The following is a 25,337-nucleotide window of genomic DNA, read 5'->3' as shown; positions in this document are numbered from 1 at the left end:
TGATTTTGGAGCCCCAAAAATAAAGTCTGACGCGTTTCCACTGTTTCCCCATCTATTTCCCATGAAGTGATGGGACCAGATGCCATGATCTTAGTTTTCTGAACGTTGAGCTTTAAGCCAACTTTTTCACTCTCCTCTTTCACCTTCATCAAGAGGCTCTTTAGTTCTTCTTCACTTTCTTCCATAAGGGTGGTGTCATCTGCATATCTGAAGTTATTGATATTTCTCCCGGCAATCTTGATTCCAGCTTGTGTTTCTTCCAGCCCAGCGTTTCTCATGATGTACTCTGCATATAAGTTAAATAAGCAGGGTGACAGTATACAGCCTTGACGTACTCCTTTTCCTATTTGGAACCAGTCTGTTGTTCCATGTTCAGTTCTAACTGTTGCTTCCTGACCTGCATACAGGTTTCTCAAGAGAAAGGTCAGATGGTCTGGTATTCCCATCTCTTTCAGAATTTTCCACAGTTTATTGTGATCCACACAGTCAAAGGCTTTGGCATAGTCAATAAAGCAGAAATAGATGTTTTTCTGGAACTCTCTTGCTTTTTCGATGATCCAGCGGATATTGGCAATTTGATCTCTGCTTCCTCTGCCTTTTCTAAAACCAGCTTGAACATCTGGAAGTTCGCGGTTCACGTATTGCTGAAGCCTGGCTTGGAGAATTTTGAGCATTACTTTACTAGCAATGCTAGGTGCGAGGTGCTTGGTGCTAGGCAGACCTGCAGATAAGTGAGAGCCAGACCCTGCCCTAGGAGCTTAGTTTATGAGGTGGGTAGGGCCCAGCAGATGAAGGTGCTTGAGTTTGGATGTCATTCTGTGCGCAGTGGGAGTTTTTACATAGGGACAAAGCTGTGAGAGAGTGAGAACTGGCTCTGTGCTCCCCAGGCTGCTGGGGATCTCTGTACCCTCTGACTTTTAGCAGCTGGTGACTAAGTAGGTAAACTGATAAACTTACTAGACTACTGAGGATGAAAGAGTTTTCCCAATTAGGTAACACCATCAGATTTTAAGTTTTTTTTTTGTTGTTGTTTTCCCCTCTAGGCTTTTTTAGTATTGGGTGGGGAGAGAATGGGAAACGGGGCATGGAGTGATGCTGATTGACTTTCTTTAAATCTTATCACTTTGATGGCCCCTACTGAACCCTGTTGTAGGTTTGGTCCTGGCTTTCAGAAAATAGTTGCCTTGACAATACAGCCGAAACCAGTTTCTGTTCATCTTTGAGAATACGGCAGAGTCACATCTGAGGTGATGGTACAGCTCTCCAGCTAATCGAATTCAGACCATGATCAGAAATTAACCTTGAAAGCCCTTGGAGAGATGTTCCACTGGAGGCGGTTGTGATTTCTCGCCATCAGCCCAACACAGCTGGGTTTCTCCGACTTTGGAGAAGGTTGTTGATTGCTCAGCTGAGCACCAGATGAAGCTGGCCAAATTTTAGAGGCTGTCTTACACGAAAACAGCAGATATTTACGTGCTGGACTCATGCTGAGGACTGAGAGGTGCTCGGGGCTGATACTGCATGCAAACCAGAGAGGAAAGGCAGGTGAACCCTTGCCTTAGCACTTACATGTATTTTAGTCTATTTTTTCTCTTGTTATCATGCTATTGTTGTTATTACTATTCTGCATAGTCCCATAGTTGAATGAATGTACAGAACCTAACTGCATACATTGTAGGACCAGACTGCAGTGTAATTTTTTCTTAAAAGTTCTTGCCTTTCACTATGAGAGTTATCCTTTCTCAGAATAAAATTTGGCCAGCTCAGCTGTCCGTGTGGCTCTGCTGACGGATCACAGTTTTCCAGCCAAGTTGGGTCTTGTCCACAGTCATCTGGAAGCCAATTTTCTGAATAAATCACAAAATCGCTCTGGAGTTGGTATATTTACCCTCAAACTCGTCTTCTATTGCTATGCACACAGAAGAGTTGTGAATGTATTTTGCATTTTATAGTATTTTATACAGCATGGCATTTCTCAAAGCGTGGGAAGAGGGGAGACTGCAGAGCAAAGGGGCAGTTTTAGGGACCCTGAGGGATGATGAAGTACAGGGAGGGCAGGTGAATCCCATTAACTACAAAAGACAAGTCAACTAGAAAAGATGTGAGGAGCCTCTTCTTGGCAGAGCCAAGAAAGAGTGACTCGATAAAAACACACAGCTGGGAGGCACCTCCAGGCAGGGTCTGCAACAAGTTGCCAGGCCAGGGACCTCAAGGGCCAGGCAGCCCTTTTGCAATTAATTATCTGGCCCAGGGACAGCCTGACATTCCAGTGGACTTGGGGTTACTTCTCATATTGTCATTTAACCTTCCCAGAGCTCAGGTCTCTGCTGTGTGGCCTTCAGCTCCTGGGTTCACCTCTCTCCGTCTGTCTTCTGACCTACAATACGGGGGTAATAATAATTTGTGGGGATTACATGAATTAATCCACATGCAAAGCGTTTCCCAAGTTCCTGGCACATGGCACATAACTTGCTTTGTTAGCTACCAGTCCTGTTAGTGCGCCTGTTTAGAACCTGTGATCCTACCTACAAGCTTTCATATACTGAGCACTGACTACGTGCCTGACAGCACTGAGCACCTTACATGATTTTAATTCTCACAACAGCTTCAGGAGGAAGCAATTACAAGTCCCATTGACCCTTGAACAACACGGATCCACTTACATGCAGATTTTTTTCAGTAAATACTATGGTCCTATATGACCTGTGGCCGGTTGAATCCTCCATGTGGAACTCCAGATATGAGGGCCACCTAGAGAGTTACACTGGGATTGTTTTGACTGTGCAGGAGTCCATGCCGCTAACCCATGTGCTATTCAGGGGGCTGGAGGAAGACAGGACATTGGCCAGGGTCCCTGCAGGTGGTGAAATCCGGATTCAGAATCAAGGCTGACCACATCCAGAGGTCCAGTTTTTTACTACTACATCAAAGAGTACATGGGGGTGATTTTATGTGCCACATAGGTAACATTTTTACTTATCATAGTTACATATCTATTCTATTTAAATTTTCCTTTTAAAATAAACATTCAGCGTTCACTTTGGTACCACATATCCCAAAATTGGAACATACAGAGAAGATTAAACAGCCCCTGAGAAAGGATGACATGCAAATACGTGAAGCGTTTCATGTTTTTACAGTGTTATATGCCAATTATATCTAAATGAATGAATGAGGTAAACTTATTTAGCAGCACTATTCACAATAGCCTAAAGGTAGCAACAGCTCAAATATCCATCAACAGATGAATGAATAGACAAGATGTGATAGGTGCAGACCACAGAATATTACTCAGCGATAAAAAGGAATGACAAACTGACGCAGGCTACAACATAGATGAACCTCAAAGACATGATGCTGAGTGAAAGGAACCAGACACAAAAGATCACATATTGTATGATTCTGTTTATATGAAGTACCCAGAACTGGCAAATCCACAGGGACAGAAAGCAAATTAATGGTTGTGAGGGGTTAAGAGGAGGTGGATACAAGAAGAAACTGCTTCATGGGTGCAGGGTTTTTATGTTGGAGTGATGGAAATGTTTTGGAACTAGACGGAGGTAGTGGTTACACAACTCTGGGAATGTACTAAATGATCTTGAATTGTTCACTTTTAAATAGTTGTTTTTATGTTCTGTCAATTTCACTTTGATAATTAAAAAAAATTACTTATTTAAGTTTAAAGAAGGAAATTAATTTTCTTAAAAGTTAATTTAAAGAAAACTATGAGGTAACTCATAGCACATCGGAAGTGCAAAGGTGGTACTTAGAAAATATGGCACCGTGTTATCTGCTAGAAGTTTAAGGCATCTCCATCAGGGTCGAGTCTGGCAGTCTTGTGTCTTGCCCTCCTTTGTTTTTTCTCCCCCTGCAGCCAGCTCAGTGCTTCAGAAATACTTGTTGAGTTCAGCTCAGTCTGGCTTTGTTAATTGAGTTAAGGCGAGCTGAGTCGTACTGAATGTACCAGCTGGCTGGCCTGGAGGAGATCCAAGCTGAAAGATGTTAAGAATCACACTAATTCAATAAGCGGCTGCAAGGTAGTCTAAGTAACGAGCCCACGTGCCTCTCCTTATCTGACCTACCCATGTTCTGCTGGCCCTTTGGGAGCCTTCTCTCTCTGGAACCCCCTGGGTGTGTTTGCTGGAGACGCCAGGCAAGAGAGCGTAGGAGAGAAAGGAAACGGAAGCGGAGAAATTTCTGTCTGCATATAGGTGCGGCTCCAACTACTTCTTCCTTGTCCACGCGTTCATCATGCACCTCATGTACATGAGCTCATGCTCTTGGTTCTGATGGCTTTAACTTGAAGCTGGCTGAGAACCCCGAAGAAACAAATTTATCTCTCTGCACCTTCGTCTCCTCACCTGTAAAATGAGGATAATAACAGCACCTATTTTACAGGTGAGGAGACGGAGGGGGTCTTGGGAGGATTCGATGGGGGTCTTGGGAGGATTCGATGGGGTCTTGGGAGGATTCAGTGGGGTTCTTGGGAGGATCTGATGAAACGATACCCATCAAGCACTTAGCACACACTTTCGAGAAGACTGTAAGCACTCGAAAAAGGTTAGCTACGATGATAAGCAGTGACCAGTGCTGCAGAGTGGTGGGTCTGAAATACATGGCAAGGCTGGAGCCCAGAGACCAGCTTTCCAGACACAGAGGGCAGGGCAGAGAAGTTGTTTGTAAACATCTTAAACAGAAGCGCATGGCTCACTCATGTAAGTTCTTCTGGGACAGTGACGTAAGCTCCCAGGACAAGGCAGGAGTAGTGAAATCTGGCTGGTTTTCTCCATGCTGGCAGGATTTTACCTACAGAAGGAGTCCCTTGTGGCTGCCTGTACCTAGAGACCAGAGAAAAAGCCACACAGAGTTCCCCTCTCTCTCTTGCTCTGCTCTGGGAAGCCGCTCCATTCTGCCTCCTTGGCTAACCAGTCAGTGAGGTGTAGCAGCAGTGCATGTGATGGTCTCTGTCCACAGACATCTAGTCAACCCGCAAGGCTGCAAGTGGGAAGGGCAGGACACGGGAACTCTGAGGTGTGATTTCTCAGACCCTGCACTTTGCTGCTGCCTTCGTGGCCTTGGCTAGGCTCCTGCCTCTTTCTGGCTATTATTGGTACTCATTTATGAATGAGTGAGCGGGCAAAGGTTGCAAAAAAATCACTGATTTTCAAGCTTTGAAACTATGAGGAGCTGTTTGTTTAAATAAAAGTGTTCAAGGGAATGAAATGTACAAATGGACACAAGAATTGTTACATAGCTAAGAGAGGGGCAGGGGTCCTATAGTTCTAGCCAGCAGTCCTCCTGGCTCCCCTCCACTGTCTTCCTCCCTCCAGCAGCACCCAAGGTGCACATTTTTAAAACTGGAATGAATTCCTGGGGTAGAAGTAGGCCTAGAGTCCCAGGGCTGGATAGAGGGTGAGGGGGTTCCCAAGGTGGTCTCCAGCAGCATGGAGGAGCATGGATCTGTGTGCAGGCCTGCCTGCCCTGTGCACCTGGCAGTGTGATGTGGGAGTACAGGACACCATGGTTTTCTGCCCACCCAGCATCCATCTCTCCTTCTGGTAAGAGCACCCTGGTGTTCCCCGGGGGAACCACTCACCCTTACTCTGTCCCTGTGACTTGGCCAGGCTTTAGCAGCGAGCATGTAATTGAGACCCAGGTAACCAGATCATTCTAGCCCCTTTGCCCTGGTCATTTGGCTTAGCATTCGGCAGCTGAACCTATCAGAACCCACCAGACCCGATCCTGGGACTTTTCCAGGAGGCAACCAGGAGAAAGCCTCCATCGGGCTCTGTAAAACAGAGGGAGAGAGCCAATCTCAAAATGAAATCAAAACAGGGAAAAGCAGGGCCAAAGAGGTCAGGAGAGGCAAATTCCTGAAGACTTCAAGGAGAGCCTGGGTCCTGCCATGCCTGAAACTCACACGGCCCTTACTTCTCAGTTAAAAATTCCAATATACTTTTGATCTGGCTTAAGTCCATTCAAGTTAGGAGTTTGTCATTTTGCAACTGAAACCTCCTGACTAATACAATGGGCAAGTTTTTAATCCTCCTTAAGTTTCAGTTTTCTCATCTACTAAGTGTCTCTAAAAATCCATACACCTCACCCCTGTGAAGTGAAAGTTGCTCATTCCTGTCCAACTCTTTGCGACCCCATGGGCTGTAGTCTGCCAGGATCCTCTGTCCATGGGATTCTCCAGGCAAGAAGATTGGAGTAGGTAGCCATTCCCTTCTCCAGGGGATCTTCTCCACCCAGGGATCAAACCCAGGTCTCCCGCATTTCAGGCGGATTCTTTACTGTCTGAGCCACCAGGGAAGCCCCACTTCCACCACACCCCTAAGCAGATCTATAAACACATGTATGCCATTACAGCAGTAGCAACAAGACATCAGCAAGAGTGGTTAAGGATGTTGAATATTCACTAGTTCTCAGGAAAGCAAAACAAAAGTTGGCTACTATCAGTTTGCTTTATTCTCTAAACGAGGGTCGAGAGGAGAAGCAGCAGACAAATAAATGTCCATTATAAGCAGGAAAGGAGAAAGCAGGAGGCCAGATATTAATGGGAAAATGCCAGGGGATTGTATATAACGCCTCAATTTTGGACTTTTTTCAATTAGATGGTGGGGAAGGGGTCTGCAGGGGACTAAGGTTCCCACAATTATGCAGGTGGGGCTGAACCCAAGGGAAACCCTACCAATCATATAACTCACCCCCTTCCCCACTTCCCTCCTTCCCCCCAGGCTCTTGAGGCCAGGGAAAATCTAGAGGAAGAGTTGAGAGGGATTTGTCTTAGAGAAGGAAGTGGGGAGGCCCGCATTCTGAAACCGCGGATGAGCACTTGACAAGCTCCACGCATGTGGCCAAACTTTAGCTGGACAGACCAGGGTCAGGCTTGTGCAGCCCCAGAAGAGCTGTTTCTGGGGACTGCCATCTCAGCACGCTATTGTGGTCTGCCCAGGAACCCTTGAAGTCGAAAGCCCCGAGCTCCCCTTGTCGCTGCTGGCGCACATAAACACCACCAGGGGGGATTTCCCACGGAATTTTGTGCAACCACTCAAATGTTTCACTTCCCATTGTTTGCCAGCCCCTCTCGGAGCCTCAACAGTCAAAGCAGCAACAAGCACAGGCTGCTTTTCCCCCAGGGCCCCACAGCGCTTGCTCCTGCTCCTCTCCACGTCAGGAAGCTGGCGTCGGCAGGATTTGATCGGCTCGGCCAGGGAATAAGGTCTGTTAGTCAACTAGTGAAGCACGTCAGCAGAGGGAATACCCGGCGCTGCACAGCCCAGCCTGCTGTGGAGGCTCGGTTTTGTGCGCCCCCCCCCGCCATTATTAGTATACTCGTGACGACTAATAATTATATTTATAGAAAGAAACCCCTTCCATAAATCCAAAGCACTTGACTAAAATATACACTGCAGCTGTTAATTTTTTGCTTTTTGAATATGAACTTGAATCATTTCTTTTTTTTTTTTTACCTAACCCAGCATGTTTTAATGGAATTCTAAGTAGTATTCCATACATCGATGCTTAGAAAAGATCATCTTTATTGATTGAAAACATCTGTTTTTGACAGGCACTGTGCTGGGCGTGTGGGGGACCTGAATACCATAAAGTAGGGTCATGATTTTATGGCGACACGGGGTGGAGAGCGATAGTCAGGGAGTTTATCCAGGGAATGTTGGTCTGAGGGCTGGGTAGGAGTAGCCAGGCAGACACGTCTATGATCTCTCACCAGTTGGCAATGAGTACACGTATTGTGTGCGGGGTTTCCCAGGTGGCTTACGAGTGGCTCCTGCCGGCCAATGCAGGAGACGCGGGTTCAATCCCTGGATGGGGAATATCCCCTGGAGAAGGAAATGGCAGCCCACTCAAGTATTCTTGCCTGGGAAATCCCATGGACAGAGGAGCCTGGTGGGCTATAGTTGATGGGGTCGCAAAAGAGTCGGACACAACTGAGCGACTAAACAACAACACGTAGGAGGCATGACCCTGGGCACCCAGACAAGGCTGGACACGTGTGACACAGGTGATTCTGTGAGGATCAGGGATGGTAAAGATACCTGTAAATATCCGTTCACCCGGGCCCACCCTCTGTACCACAGAGGTTGCCCTCGTCATGAATTTATTCAGGTAGCCACTCATTCACTCGTCCATTAAAGCCACAGATATTTACTGATTTCTTTAGGGTGTGCCAAGTCAAGTCTATATGCTGGGGGGCACAAAGATGACCAAAGTCAACCTGGTGCCTTTCCTCTAAAAGTTTTCATCCCAGCAGGGCAGTCATTAAACAAATATCTATGTAAAATTATAAAGAAATATACAATAAAAGAGAGCAGTCAAATCACACACAAGAATCTCCTTGCTCCTCTTTTACTGATCTCCCACCTTATGCCAAGTGCTGTAGGGGCCACGGATTTGAATCAATGTCTGGTGCAGCAAAATCCCAAAGACCAACCAGAACTCATGACAGAAAGAGGCCAGGCAGCGGCCACAGTGGCACTTTTCAGTTTACATGGCTCTTTTTACACTATGGACACTCTGAATCCTGCTAGCAAGACTGGGCTGCTGTTTAGGAGTTATTCTCTCCATGGGAGGAATTCAAGACCCGGAGAGATAAAGGGATTGGCCTTCCTGAGGTCACACAGCTCAAAAGGCCAGGAATGCTACACCTATTTTTACAACGACAGAAGCGGAAGCAGAGCAAAGTGGTCATCTTACTTTCCCAGAGTCACACTATCTGCCAAAGCAGAGGAAACATAAGTGCAAAATTCTAGCGGGAAAGAGAACAGATGGTCTTGAGACAGGTGAGTCTCAGAAAGTAGAGATGGAGGAAGATGATAACACAGCAAGAATTACAACTCACAAAAGGGACCTCTCCTCTGCCTCCCATGCGTGGGTGGGTTTTAGTCTGGCCAGAGCATGATCTGAAGTCACCAGAACCAACAAGTAGCGACACCTCTGATATCCCAGACATCACAACATTCCTGCGAGGAGTGGATTATAACTCCCATTTTCCAGATAGGGAGGTTGAAACTCTGACCACACACAACTGGATAGTAGGAGAACCACAGTTTATTCTGTGGTCCATCTGATCCTAGGACCTGTGGAGCTTCTGATACCCAGAGCTGCCTCCCTCTGGGAGCCTAGGAGTGCTGGCAATAGGATGCCCGAGGAGGTGGCCTGGGGAGGCAGGGCCCAGGGGCTGAGGATATAGTCTGCCCAGGAATGCGGCCCAACCCGCCCACTTTTTAACACGGTGGCATCTCTGACAGACCCCCTTGTTCTTTTCCTGTGCTGGCCTTCCTAACGCAATAAATAAGCCCTTAGAGAAACGTGACCCGAGCCAGGCAGTAAATGATGGCACTGTCAGTTGTACACGACTGTTGAAACAAACACAGACTGTAATCATCGTGCTGTACGGGGAGAAAGACATTTGGCAAATGAGATTCCATTTTCACATTGGTTTGTGCTGAGCATATAAATTTCCTGCGGGCCGGCCAGCGTTGGGGATGTGTAATTGATTGCCTGCATTATAATAAACAAGCCGTGACAGGTGATCATTCATCATATTCCGCTGAACGTTCCAGCACACCAGAAAACGGAGGAAGAGAGGGAACGCGCGAGCGAGGGCAGAGGAGAGGAGGAGCCTGGGGGAGGGGAGAGGGTCGGAAAGACCGAGTATTCCCGACGGACAGAAAGCCCGGGAAGGGGCGGGAGCAGAGAATCCGCCGAGCGGGCTCGGGGAAAGTGAAAGCAATTACTATAATTCTTCTGATTATCTAATTTGTTCTTTCTGGTCTTCGTTACGTGACCCTCCCGCCGCCCCCACCCCTCCACCCCTACCCCATCCCACTCCAACACAGGAGATCCCCCTCGGGGACTTGGGAAGAAACAGCGAGAATGCTCCTCCCAAGACTGAAGAGGGGTAGGGGAAAGGCAAGGTGGGGGAGGGGCCGCGTCTAGCTGTAACCGGAGTAGGTACGTTCGGGAAAACCTCGGGAGGAGGTTGTGTGTGTGTGTGTGCGCGCGCGCGCTAGTGTGTGCGGGACTCAGCTTCTCTTTTGCTCTGTGATGCCTCCAATCAGATGAATAGGAACCAGTATCTTTAAATTTAAAAAATGTAAAGGGTGTCTGGGAAGAAAAACCCACACAAATGAAAAGTTCCTTTTATTGAGGGAAAGAACAGAATCCAAGTTGGCACTGGCTCTGGTTCCAGAAGCCTGTCAAGTGGGGCTCTCACTTGTCCCCTCTCGTCCCCCACCCCTAATCCCTCCCCAGCCCCAGCCTCTCTCTGCCCTTGGCCCGGGGGCTGGGGTCGAAAAGGAGCTGCTGGGAAGCACCGTCCTCTCCAGAAGCTTCAACCCAGACAGACACGAGGTGGAAGCCCATTGGCATATGAAGGACAGCAAGACAAATGATGAGCTCTCGAGCCAGCGCACGCATTAAATAAGTACTTACAATATGCAAGAGCCAAAGCCTTCAACAAGGGAGTGAGTGAAGAGCAGAGACAGGGATGGATTCGTCTCCCCAGTTCTCACCCCGCTTATTTCTAACACTCCGATCCTCACCCACCAAATGCCCTCTCATCCCCTCTCGGGTACCAATGGCTTAGCGCAGGTGAGCCTCCTACCCTGGGAGCTGGGAGTTAAGGGGGCGTGACCCGCGCTAAAATCGGGGGCGGGGTCTGGGTGGGGCTTAGCCGGGGGCGGGGTGAGCACAGAGAAAGACAGTAACATAATGGGCAATTGCTTCCCATCTCCCAGTGCTTCCTAGAGTGCACTCTCTTTTTATCCTAGCTTTAACAACTGTAATCTGTTACTTTGGAGATTCTTATAAAGCCGCCGCTTTTGGAGACTCTGTTCAAGAGACCTGCCTTCTGAAAGCTGTGACATCAGCCCCAGCGATGTGGGCTGCCTCCCCTTGGTGATCTGTGTGGTGTCGGAAAGATTAACAGCTTCCCTAGGTCTCCCAAGAATCCCGGGAAGAAAGTTAGGGCAGGTGCTGTTGTCTCAATACGCGTATTTCTTCCCATCTGCACATAAGAATTTATGAAAGAGGTCTTAGGGTCCCAATTTTACAGGGGAAGAAATGGAGGCTCAAAGAAACGAAGTTATTTGCTTAAGATCTGGCAGCACAAAGAATAAAAAACTGAAACCAAGGGTCTTTTCTTCCATGCTTTCTTCCTTCAAGCCCCATGAATGAGTGCGTAAAGAGATAATGAGGGAGTAGAGTTGAGTCTGTGTGGAATGACCAAACCCTCTTGCTTTAACCTGCTATGTATTGTTTAGATCTGCCCCTTTCTTTCTACCACCACTGTGCCCCTTGGTCCAGGCCATCTTGCTCCTGCACCATGGTTTCTACCTCCTCTCCCGTCCCCATCCTAATACTGCTGCCCACTCACATCCATTTTCCACCAGCCGTCAGGATGATCTGTTCATTGTTCTGAACATGACAACACCACCCAGATCTTTCACCAGCTGGCTCAGTCTACCTCGCTAGCTCCATCTTTTACTGTTCATACTATTATTATCATCATCTTTACTACAAAATACATGTAACATAAAGTTTACCATTTTAATGATTTTAGTGTGTGTAACTCAGGGACATTACGTAGATTCTCACTGTTGTGCAACCATCACTACTATCTAGTCCTGAGCTTTTCATCACCCAAACAGAAACCCCTTACCTGTTTAGAGGTCACTTCTCATTCCACCCTCCTTCAGCCCCTGGCAGCTACCAATTTGCTTTCTATTTCTATGGGTTTGTCTATTCTGGAAATTTCATATAAGTGAAAGCCTACAGTCTGTAGCCTTTTATAACTTCTTTCACTTAGCACTATGTTTTCAATGTCCATCCATGTTATAGCAGCTTTACTTCTTTTGATGGGTGAATAATATTCCATGGTATGGACAACCCACCTTTTGTTTTTTCATTAATGAACAATTTGAGTTGTTTCTGACTTCTGGCTATTGTGAATAATCCTTCTGTGAATATGTGCATACAAGATTTTGTTTAAACATCTGTTTTCAGTTCTTTGGGGTATATACTTAGGAGTGGAATTGCTGAATCATATGGTAATTCAATGTCGAGCTTGTAGAGTAACCACCAAGACTGTTTTCCAGTGACTGCACCATTTTACATTCTTACTAGAAGAGCACAAGTCTTCTAATTTTTCCACATCCTTGACAACAAAATCCTTTCTATTTTCCCTTTTTTTTTTTTTTAGTAGCCATCCCAGTGGGTGTGTCTAGCTCCATCTTTTCTCTCCCCCTCACTTTTACTTCTCTGGGCTTTCAAATCCTCAAATAGATCTCTTTCTCTTAAAAGGAGGCTTGTATATACAATGACTTCTGCCTTCCCTCATCTCCAAAGCTAGATCAGATTCCCCAGTGATGATGCATCTAAGACCCATAGCCTTCCTTTCATAGTTCCCAGCTTGGTTGTGAGTTTACGTTTCCTGTGTGATTACTGATTAACATCCATCTTCTTGACTTGATTACAACCTCCCCCCAGGCAGGGACCATTCTGCCTTTGTTCATCCTCTGTACCTTCAGCACTTAGCACAGACCAAGGTAGAGAAGAGCCTAGGTGCTCCAAAAATACTTGGTGGAGGGATGGATGAACAATGAATGAGATCCAAGTTTGGGTCCTGCATCCTTCTGAATTTCTCTTTTCTTAACTTCTTAGTGGAGTTGGTAGGTTTTGATACATCAGAACCTGAAAAACCTGCTTCCTACATAAGAAATGTGGAGGCTTAGGAGATTCTGCTTGCAGAATTCATCCTCACTAATGTCCTCCCTAAGAGCCATGGCAGTTCCCACCTGGGATTCTGTGTCTTGAGTGGGAATTGTGCTGATTCTGCCTGCAGTGCTGCTGAAGGTTTAGGAACTTGAAATATACACACTTGGTTTAAACATGACCTCAGCATGACAGGGTGATCCTTGTGTTTGCCAAGCCATTAATTTTTATGTAATAACAGCCACCACAACAAGCTGCATTTCCCCCACACTCTGAGTCGTTCTTAAGGTCAGATTCTATGGGATTCTGTGAGACAAAAGCCTTACATGCTAGACTGTAGTGGCGAGTTCTCTGTGTTTACAGCTCTGCTCCTACATGCAGCTCCAAAAAGCTGAAAATAGAGGATTAAAAATTCATGCAGCTACTCTCTTCCAAGGAATTCCAAACACTGAGAAGATGATCTTTATCCCATGAAGTCATTAGCTTTTGGATATCACCATGCCCATCTTGAAGACAGGAATCAGAGGCCTAGAGACGTGAAGCAACTTTACCAGGGCCCACCCCCCACCGCTACCCCCAATACAGGAGCCATAGGCTCAGGCAAAGAGCCCTCTCTCACCCATCTAGCCCATGGCCTCTCCATTAGCTTGATTAAGACAATTGATTTATTCATTCTTGGTGGTTGAGAGGGGAAAAAAAACCAACATGCCATTTGTGTGATATAAATATCTCTGGAAAAAGCTTAAAAACATTGTGTCATACATATTTTGTTAATACCACAGTCAATCACACACATCCAAGTGCACAGTTCCATCCACCAAGAAGAGGGGTGGGGGGAAGTGGGGAGAGGGTGGTGGAGAGGGGGAGACCCAGGAGGGACTTAGCTCTGAATCCTCTGTTCCAGGTGAAGACACCTTGGCAGTTTTCTCTTTAGCATAGTGCCTTCAAAGAACCTCCTAGATGTCTCAGAAGCTTGATGTTGGGCCAGAACATGAGTAGGTAGGGAAGGAAGGGTGCTGGGATGCTTATCTAACTGGCCAGTTCCCAAAGAAAAGATGGGGATGGCACTTTCTCATTCAACATGGTCTCTGGACTCACAGAAGGATTTGGATCTCAACCTGGTTCCTCTTCCCCCACTCCCACGCAATGCACTCTCCCCCCAATGCCAATCATCAAAAAGCCTTTAATCTCAGTGATTCTACTGTTAAGAATTTAGCCCAAGGAAATAATTAAAGATGTGTAAGATTTTACAACAGGATATTTCTCATAACACAGACTATAGTGAGAGATTAGAAACAGCCTCTACAGCCAACCAGCCATAGGTGATTGATAAATAAATGATGTGATCCATCCCCTAAAACCCTGCTGAAATTTAAAAAAAAAAAAAAAAAAAAAATACTAGAAGGAAAGAAACCAAGATGTCTACAGAACTTGTCTTTGGGTGTGGAAATATGGGTCATTTTCCTCTTTCCTATAGTAAGTTCTTGTTTTTAAATGATCTCTTCAAAACCGTCTTAAATTTGGTTGACTCTAATAGAAATTTTATGAAATCACTAAGATTTAGAAGTCATAAATGGAAAAGGAGGGGACATAAGTAAAGGCCTAGAGGCTAATCGGTGTCAGGGAGTAAGCAGCGGGGCTGTAGTGGGAGATTCCCATGCTGAGTGCTGAGAAGTGTGGTGGGTTTGTGGATTGTGGACAGATTGTGAGTCTTTTGAAGCCAAGAAAAGGAAAGTACACTGGATGTGACAGGCATTTGGGAGCCGCTGTAGATTCTTGAACAAGAAAAGACATGGGCAATTCCGAATCAGACCAAAAAGAGGCAGTCCAAGAAATGAACGAACTGGGAATGGATCTGGTGGTCTCATAACTCTTTTATGGAAGGATCTGAGTTCGTTGGTTTGGGGGTAAAGAGTTTTGGAGAATAACAAAACCAGAGAAGTCTTGAGATGCTTTCATTTTACAGATAAGACAACTGCAGCCCAAAGCCTTAAATAAACTGTTTCCCTGACACACAGCAAGATGGTGGCCAAGTTGGGACTGGCAACCAGGGGTCCTTATTTCCAGCTCCAGTCCCAGCCCACCTCTTTGCTGCCTGGGATCCCAATCCTGAGATATTAACCATGTGTACAACCTTCTAAGACCCTATCTTACTTCTTGGAGTCCCACCTAAACCTCCATCTGTTCATTCATTCATCTGCCCATCCATCCATCCAAGGACCTATTAGGGGACAGGCATGCTAAGCGTTAGGATGGAGGTGGAGACGAGACAATGATGGCACATAGTAGGTGTTCAGTAAATATTTGTGGAAGAGAAGAAGGGAGGGAGAGAAGGAAAGAATAGCTCCTGCCCTCAAGTCATGTAAGATCTAATTCTGGAAACAGACACAACTTTCCATGTGGGGCGGTGAAAGCTTTCATAGAGATGTGAACTCATGAACCACAGGTCCAGGCAAGACACACAACAGAACCAAACCAAAAAGAGTCAACTTTCATTTCTTTTATAAGAGGGCTTAATTCAGATAACATTTGTGGAGCCCCTCTAATAGGCCAGGGATTAAGATTTCCCCTATTTCCCTATGTTTACACATTAAATCCAAAATGGCCAGGGGGAGACATCTATGGAAGGAAAGAGTAACCAAGCTTCCAGAGAGGACAGATACTGTTCATTTCTTTGAACAACTTTAACTTCTTTTTCACACTCCAGCCACTTGGTTTGATTTTCTTTTGGCCACTGGTCCCAGAGTTCTTGGCTCTGTTCTGATGTGGGGAGGGCCGAGTTCAAGCCACAATCAGACCCTCCCATCAGCCCCACCCTCCTCCGTTTCCCTTTTCCAGTTACTCAGGCTTCTCAGGCCACTGCAACCTCGCATTGCCAAGTGAACATAAATCAAGAGGCCACAGCTCTGGGCTCTTTGAGAAACTGGGACTTTGCGGAGCCTTTCCAAGGGGGCGCACAGGGAAGGAAGGGGAAGAGGCATAAGGAGAAAGTTCCCTGTGGTTCCTTTAATCACTGGGTGGAAGGAGAGAGGAGAAAGTTCAAACAGAGCCCCACAGGCCAGGCCGGGAAGCCAGCTCTGAGCTCCACTGTTTAAGCAACTGCTGTTGGCATCACCAAGGTTTGTCTTGGCCCAAACCTGTCCTGGGAAACAAGAGAAGCTCACGCTCTTGGAATTCGCTCCCTTAACGATTCACTCAGCAACTCAGCTTTGGTGGACAATTAAAAAAAAAAAAAGCCAGCGGGGGGTGGGTGGTGGGGGAGGCGGGAAGAAAAAAGAAAGAAAAGAAAAGCCATGGTTAAATGTGCACTCCCCAAACTCATCAGCTTGGACTGGGCCAGGAAGAAGAGAGAAACTTTCTGAGGCTCCCCAGGGGCGCCAGCCCCTCCCGGCTGTGAACAGCCACTTCCTAGAGTGGAATTTCGGGTGACACAGTGAAAAGCAGGAGACTGGAACACTCTGATTCAAAAGCTATCGGTTGCAGTCTCCTCTCTGGAGAGAAGTGAAGTGAAGTGAAGTCGCTCAGTCGTGTCCGACTCTTTGCGACCCCGTGGACTGTAGCCCACCAGGCTCCTCTCTGTCCATGGGATTTTCCAGGCAAGAATACTGGAGTGGGCTGCCATTTCCTTCTCCAGGGGATCTTCCCAACCCAGGGATCGAACCCAGGTCTCCCGCATTGCGGGCAGACGCTTTAACCTCTGAGCCACCAGGGAGAGAGGCACTCAGTAAACAGCGAAAGGGCAAGGTGGCTCTCAGACAGTTGTGTTTTTACTGAGTGCTCCCCATGCACCAGCATTGTTCCAGAACTTTCCATCCCTTGTCTCACTGGGTCCTCAGAGCCAGCCTACGAGGGCGTATGCTTCAGCCCATTGCACAGATGAGAGAGCTGAGTCTTGATTGCTTACTGACCTGCCTGGGGACAAACAGCTGATGAGTGGAGGGCGGTGGTGGTGGGGGAGTCCATCTGATGGTGAATCTGATCCCCTGTGCTGCCACCCCCTCCCCCTACCTCAACCATGCTCCTGACCACTCTTCTCTCCTGCCTTTATTTACTGCTTCATCGCCACATGCCATCACCATCACCGTACCCTCTCGGATGATGCAAAAAAGCTGAAGAGGTGTGCATTCAATCACAAAACAACCCTGGACAGGACAGCAACCCTGGGCCAGTGGCGTCTTCCCAGCAGGGTTGCTGAGGCTCTCAGCAGTCCTGGCTGACTGCAAAGTAGCACAGGGTATGGAAATACCACTAGATTAACAGTGCCCCAAACCTGGAATCCTCAGACCCCTTGCAGGTGCAGAGGTAGAATTCAGGGATCCATGAATTTACCTGGTGGAAAAAAAAAAAAATGACATCTTTACTCTCACTAACTTCTAGTAGAAAGGCAGCATTTTCTTGTATGAGGAATGTAGGTGACAAACCACTGTAGCATCGGCAGTTCCTGTGACTACACCACACGTGCAAATCACAGATACTCTACCATTAGCAGTTGTTGTAGAGATATCAAAATATTGTTTGTGCACCTCACAAAAATCTCAGTAGTAGATCAACCAGCAGCTAGATCTTGATACTTAATACATAATAAAGAAGCTCATAAAGTACTATTTCACAAATGTGGATCTTCATATTTTGATATCTGTATTATGGTATAATTGGTTTCCTTTGCAATCCTGATTGCTTTATTTTATGGATTGAAAAGCTTGATCCTGAACAGAGGTCCCTGACCTTCACCAAACTGCCCAGGGGTCCATGGCCCATGCATGCCTGGGAAGTTGAGGTGAGGCTCCTTGTTCTTAAAAGTTGTGCTGCCTAATTGGAGAACAAGACAAATACATACATCAATATTAAAGATTCAACCCTAAGTGTAAAAGAAAAGAGTAAACTCCTTGAGGCCAAGGATTGCATTTTTTTTTTTTTTTTAATATATACTCTTGGGGGTTGGGGGAAAGAATCTATATACTCAAATCCAGAGCACCCAAAGCAATGCCTGATAATCAGTAGCGATAGGTTACTAACCAACAGTGCCAAACGTATGAGCTGAGTCTCTCAACATGTGCCACTTACAAGCTGAGTGATCTCGGGCCAGTGGTGATGAACTTTCTGTCTTGATTTGGAAGAGAGGCCCAGCAAAACCTTTGTCTCAATGTGGTTGACACAGTCCAATGAGATGAAGGGTGTGCAGTCACCTGGCATGGTTGTGGGCTCACCATTGGGGTCAGTTCAGAAGGACAGCAGCCCTGTGGCCCCCAAAGCTCTCTTCTGTGGGAGATCAGCTTTGAGGAACCTGCCCAGCAGGTTCCACCCCAGGGGGGCACATGAGTCACTCTGAGAGGGTCTGCAGCAGAGCTTAAGACAGAAGAACCAGTATGTGGGTCTGTCTGTCCCTTTGGGTGCCTCTCTGCTAGCCTGGATGTCCCACACACCTCCAAGAAGAAAGCATTTTTTTGCCTCTGTTGTCCCTTGGGGAGGCAGGGCCGGGTGGGTGGAGGAAGGACTGGACAGTCAGGTCCCTCAGACTCTGTGCCCCCCAATCCCCCGCCACACGCCGGGGTGGTATGATCTGAGATAGGAGAACGCCTGCCTTATCTTGCCAGGGATTGCTTCACCACTCTCGTGCTCACACATTTGCTTGGAAGATGTCTGTGTCTGCAAGGGCTGGTAAGAACCTGGAACAGCCTTTGAAGGTATCCAGCCAACTGAATTTAATTAAACTGCAGTTCCAGAAGCCAGCAGCATTTTCCTAAGAAAGCAATACAACTTCTAAAAGTCCCCTGACACTTCCGTGCAGCCCATTTCCTGTGCTTCAGACTATGTCATAAAACTGTCCATAAGGTGGTTTCCTTTGATGATGGATACAGTTGGCAAGACATTTTTTCTTTAAGCCAGCATTACTGTCTCATCTTTTTTAAGTTAGGAGCATCCCAACCCTCCCCTTACACCGCATTTGTTCTTGTGTCTCCAAGCTGAAGTTGTAGGACCTTTACTTTTTTTTTTAATTCAACACATGTTTATTGAGTACCTATTATATGCCAAGTGCTAAGTATACAGTGGTGAATGAAACAGACAAAAACCCTGCCCCCAAGGAGCTTACACAAGTGGGAGAGTCAGATAAGAAATAGGTAAATCAACAAACAAATATGTGTAATTTGTATTTGTTCTGGCATAGGACATTTATCTTTTCAACTTGGCTTCTTGCTTGGACCCAGAGGCCGCCATCTTGGAAAGTCGCGGTCCCACTAGCTCACAGTGAAGACAGCATCACACTCTGGAACTAGATTTGATTGTGTTGTTGCACCAGGTAGGGTAAAGTGGTGGGTGAGGAGTCCTCCTGCTTCTAAACATACTTTTAAGCCACTTGTTCTTCAGTTGGGCCCCTATTATGGCTAGGGGCCGGGGACATAATGGTGTACGAGACAGCACAGCTCCCAGCTCCATAGAGCTTTATATGGTCAAGGGAGAGAGAGATAATGAGGACATAAGGAAATAAAGACATAAAACAGTTGCAGATTGTTAAACATGCTAAGAAGACAGAAACAGATGGCTGGAGAATAGTGGAGGGATATTCTTAGATGAAGTCAAAGAAGATCTCTCAGAGAAAGTGACATTCAAGCTGAGACCTGAGGGATGAGACTGAGCCAGCCACAAGAAGAGCCAGGGCAAGAATATTCCAAGACAGCAGGCATAGCACGTGCAAAGGCCCTGGGGTGGGGAAAGCTTGGCAAGAGCCAGGTATGGACAGAAGGTCTGGGTTGCCAGAGTGTAAGGAAGAGAGTTAGAAGAGGTAAGGAGAGAAAGGCAGGCAAGGGGCCATGCAAACCACTGTAAAGAGTTTGGATTTTATTCAAGCTTGTTTGGGGTGGAAATTCACATGGGAGTCACTCCATATATGAATTTGTTGGTTAAATGGATGATTTGGAAATATTCTTCCATTTACAGGCTTAGACATCAAAGTCTTTAGCAATTGCATCCCTATCAGATTTTCCCCTGGACTCATTTTTCTGTCACTCAGTTGGTCCATTTGCATATATGCCTGTAAATGAGCTCTAAAGACATGGTTATGGGAAGACCCAGGCCTGGGTTTACCAGAGCAGCTGCATTGGCTGACCCCTAGGAGGTACCATTCTCACTGCGTTCTCTGTAACTGCATTCCTGGAGTACAACATAGAACTGGATGCAATAGTGCCTCCTAGATTTATGCAGGCATGAGTTCCTGGTCCCAACTTGGAGGTTCACTAGCTACACGATTCAGGGCAAGTTTTGTGCTCCCTCTGGGCCTCCATTACATGAAAAAGGATGATGCCACACCTCCCAGGGTTGCTGGGAATTTTCAGACTGAGGCAGTAAGGGCTTCCCAGGTGGCGCTAGTGGTAAAGAATCTGCCTGCCAATGCACGAGATGCAAGAGACGAGGGTTTGATCCCTGGGTCGGTTGGGAAGATCCCCTGGAGTAGGAAATTGCAACCCACTCCAGCATTCTTGCCTGGAGAATCCCATGGTCAGAGAAGTCTGGTGGGCCACACTCTGTAGGGTCATAGGACTGAGCAACTGAGCGCCGCCCCCCCCCACACACACACACACAAGGAAGCGAAAGCTCAGTGTTGAAACTTGGTAAAGAAGAGTACCTAACTGGGGTCCTGGGATGAGCTTCAAGGATCAGTGGACCCCCTGAAATTGCATTCAAAGTAGCATCACATGTGTACCTCTGTATACAAAGGTCAGTGTGCTTTTCAAAGGAGTGGATCCATCCAAAACTCCCTTCTCAGTTTCCCAAAGACCTGTTATCCACCACAGGCTGCATGATATTATACACCTGGCAGTTGGGTCTGCTACTGGCCCTTGAATTTGTTCTCTTGCTCTGAGATCTAGTTAAACATTTGCTTGTTGATGTCCTGTTTCCTCTGGAGTCTGTAAGTCTGTAAGCAGGCAAGTGACTGCCTGCGTTGACCCTTCCTTCCCCACCTTCCAGTGGTGCTGACTCCTGTCTTCCCACCATTCTCACTGTATTCTCTGTAAATGCATTCCTGGAGCACAACATAGAATTGGATGAAATAGTGCCGCCTAGATTTATGCAGGCATAACTTCCTGGTCCCAACTTGGACCCGCCCAGCAGCAGTCCATCAGACCAGGGCCAGTCCCTCCACACTGTGCACACAAGAGGCCCAGGTCCCAGCTGCAGCAGTAGCCAAGAGTGGGTGAAATGAGCTCAGTCCGTGTGTTATAAGCCAGGCACAGCCTTCCTCCCCCCAAGTAATAAGATGCCTTAACCCAGATACACGTTCTCAGCAGGCTACCCCCAAGGAGCGGTAGCTAAAGGCAGGGATTTCTGGCACCAGGTTTGGCCCATCAGGAAGAGGCTTCTGTTTTTGAGAAGAGGAGATGTGAGAGCTTTAACTTCCACCCACCCACAGAAGTCTGACCCCGAGTGGTTTGTATATATGTCTGTCCTACACACATCTAGCACAGCGCCCAGCACATTACAGGCACTTAACAAAAGCAATAAATAAATAATGGTCATTTCCAGCCCACCTACCCACCACACCCTCTGGGGATCTTAGTACACTCACCTCTCATCTAGCCAATTTCTAACTGGTTCCTGCACCTCTTCCTGAGAAGTAATGAAGCTAATGATACCTTGTGTAGATGTTGCATCTTTCTTCCCAAGAACTCCAGACACTTGACTGTTATTAGCTCTTCATCCTCATTTCTGAGTTAGGTGTAAAAGGCAGGAGTGGGGTATTCTACCCTCCTCCATGCCCTCCCCCCAAACTGGTGTTATTTTAAGGAACTGGGGCCTAGGACAGGACAGCATTTGTCCAGATCTGCAAGTCACAGGCAAGGGGAATGAAGACTATGGACCTGCCCCTCTGGTCTCCATTCCTGAATTTGATCTGGGCTCCCCGGGGTAGCTCAGCTGGTAAAGAATCCACTAACAGTGCAGGAGACCCTGGTTCAATTCCTGGGTCAGGAAGATCCCCTGGAGAAGGGATAGGCTACCCACTCTAGTATTCTTGGGCTTCCCTGGTGGCTCAGATAGTAAGGAATCCACCTGCAATGTGGGAGATCTGCGTTCAATCCCTGGAGAAGGGCATGTCAACCCACTCCAGTATTCTTGCCTGGAGAATCCTCATGGACAGAGGAGCCTGGCGGGCTGCAGTCCAGAGGGGTCACAAAGAGTCAGACACAACTACGCGACTAAGCACAACACTACACTGCTGAAATCTTTCTTTGCCTGGAAGCAAAGCAGATCTTTCAAGTTCTGCTGATGTCCCTAACAGTCTCTCAGTTCCTGAGGTTTGAGAAGTCCCCTTGCTTAGGAAGATCCTCACAGGGAAGAAGAGGTTCCCCGTAGTGTGATGCAGCCAGACATGGACCAGGATACCACTGCCATGTGGACAACCTCAAATTCAAATGAAGTCCCTCCAGCACACCCAGGGAGTATGAGTTAGGGATGCACAGTGGGCTTGGATCTCCATGGCAAGCAACCTTCCTCTGCTTCCAGAACCAAGCCCGTGGTGCTGAGAGGCTGTCCCATGGCCCAAGGAAACTGAGAGGCCTGTGCATGGCTCTAATTAGCTGAATAACCCAAGGAGAGAATGAGTAGGGAGGTTTTGGACCTTGGTTGCATCATCAATTAAATGGGCCTAATCTTAGCCACCCTGTGCTCCTCATCAGGAGGTTGGCAGCACGAAGCCAAACAGATGGGAGAGTGCTTTGAAGAAAATTGGAATGCTCTATGAAGATGCTGCTGCTGTGAACATCAGGAGATATGCAGTCTGTTCTCTGAAGATCACCTACAGATTTTTGGAGCCAAAGGGGAACTTGAGGTTCATCAGCGTGTCCTTTTCCAGAAGAGACCAGAGATGGGAAGCGGGTATAGTGATGTGAAAAATGCCCCCCTCCCCCAAAGATAGTCCCATCGGATTCTGGGAACCTCTGCTTGTGATCTTATTTGGGAAAAAAGGTCTTTGCAGATGTGATTAACTTGCTGAGCTTGAGATAAGATAACCCTGGATCACCCAGGCAGGACCCGAATGCCAGAACATGTACCTTTATAAATCAGTCACACAGAGAGAAGAGAAAGCCATGTGACCACGGAGGCAGAGACAAGAGTGATGCAGCCACAAGCCAAGGGATGCCTCGAGTCACCGGAAGCTGGGGTAAATCAGGAAGGATCCTCCCCTAGAGCCTCGGGGGGTGGGAGGGGGGACATGGCCCTGCCGACACCTTGATTTTGGACATCTGGCCTCCAGAACTGTGAGAGACGACACAGCTGCTGTTTTAAGCCACTGAACTTTGTGGACCCATGGGACAACGGCCCTGGGAAACTAATACATGAGGTGTGCAAACTCCCACCTTTTATTGATGGTAGAACCAGGCGTCCTGACTCTGCTTCCAGTGCCTGTCATGTCACATCCCTCCCAGCCTCTTAAAAGGTAAGAAATGAAGCTGTATGCTACCCAGAGGACCATCTCCAGAGCTCAAGTTCAAGGGAAGACAGCAACAGCTTCCGAGAGCAGCTCCATTTGGTAGCACAGAGAGAGGGCAGAAGGAGGCCACTCAGAGCTAGAAAATGCAACTTATGACCCAGGTGATGCTGGAGCCCACAGATATCCCAGAGGCCAAGCCAGCTGATGAGCAGTGTCCTCTGCAATAAGAGGAACATGTCTTCCTACAAGCTAGATGCCTGGACATGCAGAACTCTGTGTCCCCCATGCCTTGCACTGCTTCCTGCGCTCCTGGGCCTCCCAGCAAGGAGCAGAGCTCCATGTAGGAGGACAAGTATTTGGAGCTGATCTTTGATGTGTCAGAGGGATGGTGGTTTGCAGTTTCTACCCGCAGTTGGGCAGGGAAGGCCCTCAGCGCTCAGTGAGCCTTCTCCGCGTGAGAATACTCACATGTTCAGGGAATTGCCAAGGTTGATTTCTGACCTAGAGTGGATTCTCACAGCGCTGTCAGAAATCAGTGTCTTGACTTCTAGGTCCCCGGTGAGTGAGTCACTGATGAGGGAAATTCCTGCTGAAATTCTGGCAGCTTCTGGCTCTAGTTCTCAGGGTTTCCCAAAGGAGTGGCCACGACACCTCACATGGTCGGGACTGCACTAGGGGCTCTGCACCATCCCTGCTGATGGGGCCACCAGCCAGTCCCCAGCTTTCTGCAGGGCCTACCAGCTCCATGCCATCCTGGTGTCCACAGGGAAGCACTAAGGATCTCTCTACCCCAGGGACTCTGAACCTAGGCATGATCAAACTCTGGGACCAGGGCATTCTTTGCTGTGAGGTCTGTCCTGTGTTTTGTAGGGCATTAAGCAGAGTCCATGGCCAGTAGCACTCTCTGCCCCAACATAGTGATAGTAGTGATAGTGTTAGGCACTCAGTCGTGTCTGACTCTTTGCAACCCCACGGACTGTAGCCCACCAGACCCCTCTGTCCGTGAAATTCTCCAGATAAGAATACTGGAGTGGGTTGCCATTCCCTTCTCCAGGGGATCTTCATGACCCAGGGATTGAACCCTGGTCCCCCACATTGTGGGCAGACTCTTCACTGTCTAAGCCACCAGGGAAGCCCCTGTCATGACAACCAAAAATGTCTCCAGACATTGCCCACACATCCCTGAAGGAAAAAATCCCACCTCCCCCCTACCTTGAGACCCACTGGTCTATGCACACCTGGCTGCTCTTTCTCCAAGCAATTGAAGCTTCCTCTGTGCAGCATTGCCCCACGATATCTCACAGCTCACTGTCCTGTAATGTCACTGCTGTTCCCCTTCTATGGAATGGGAAGTAAAAATAACTCTAACAACAACTTATTGTATACTGGTTTTAAATCAATCAACTCATTTAAATCCTTGTCAGCAACTCTATAAAATTATTCCATTGTAAACTGTTATGAGTAATTAGGAATAATATATTACAAGATGAGGAGACCAAGGCAGAGAAAGTCAGTGAAGTTGGTCAATCACACAGCTTTTAAGGAACTGAGTCAGGATTCAAACTCAGTCAATTGAGCTCTTAAGCACCATCCTACATTACAACTGCAGTCATACGAAAGTTTGGGATATGCTTTAGAATTGTGAACTTTTAAAATTGCTATTTATACCATTGGGCCTGAGATGGCATCGCAGGTAACAATATGATATTATTATCATCCCCATTTTTCAGATGAGGAAACTGAGGCTGGCCCAAGGCACATGATATTTCAAAGACAGTCCTGGGCCATGAATCCTAGTTTCCTGTCATAGAATTCAAGCTTTCCCTGCTATGGCAGGCTGCATCTGGATAGGAACTTTAGCAGGAGAGGCTGAAGATATAAATGTCCCTTTGGCTGCCTACTGTCAAGCCAAAGAACTTAAAATAGGAGGCTCTACTTTTTCATAGCAATCCTCAAGCCCAAAGTGAATACCCCACATGGGTTGCTGGGTGCCTGTGTGCATTCTGCATATTTAACATGAGATGCAGCCGGTGAATTTGCCTTGCACCACCCAGCCCTTCCTGGAGGCAGCTGCTTCTTTCAAGGGCTGTTGGGCATGGCTGGGAGGTGACAGCGGCCACAACTGGTCAACTGTATTGCTTCTTGGACAGAAAAGGCATCTTTGTCGGTACGCACC

At 47.3% G+C, this 25,337-nt stretch overlaps 1 non-coding gene across 1 annotated transcript; it reads left to right on the top strand.

Moving 5' to 3' along the window:
- Positions 1-3,031: 3,031 nt before the first annotated feature.
- Positions 3,032-3,136, top strand: LOC145528039 (U6 spliceosomal RNA). The gene has a single exon (XR_014070118.1). It is a non-coding gene; the product is annotated as a U6 spliceosomal RNA (small nuclear RNA).
- The last annotated feature ends 22,201 nt before the right edge of the window (positions 3,137-25,337 follow it).

Source organism: Giraffa tippelskirchi, chromosome 11, assembly GCF_054371585.1.
Source record: "Giraffa tippelskirchi isolate mGirTip1 chromosome 11, T2T-mGirTip1v1.2.pri, whole genome shotgun sequence".
In the NCBI taxonomy this organism is placed as follows: Eukaryota; Metazoa; Chordata; class Mammalia; order Artiodactyla; family Giraffidae; genus Giraffa; species Giraffa tippelskirchi.
Note: the sequence above shows the minus strand (reverse complement) of the source record. Positions and strands in the feature narration are given on the sequence as shown.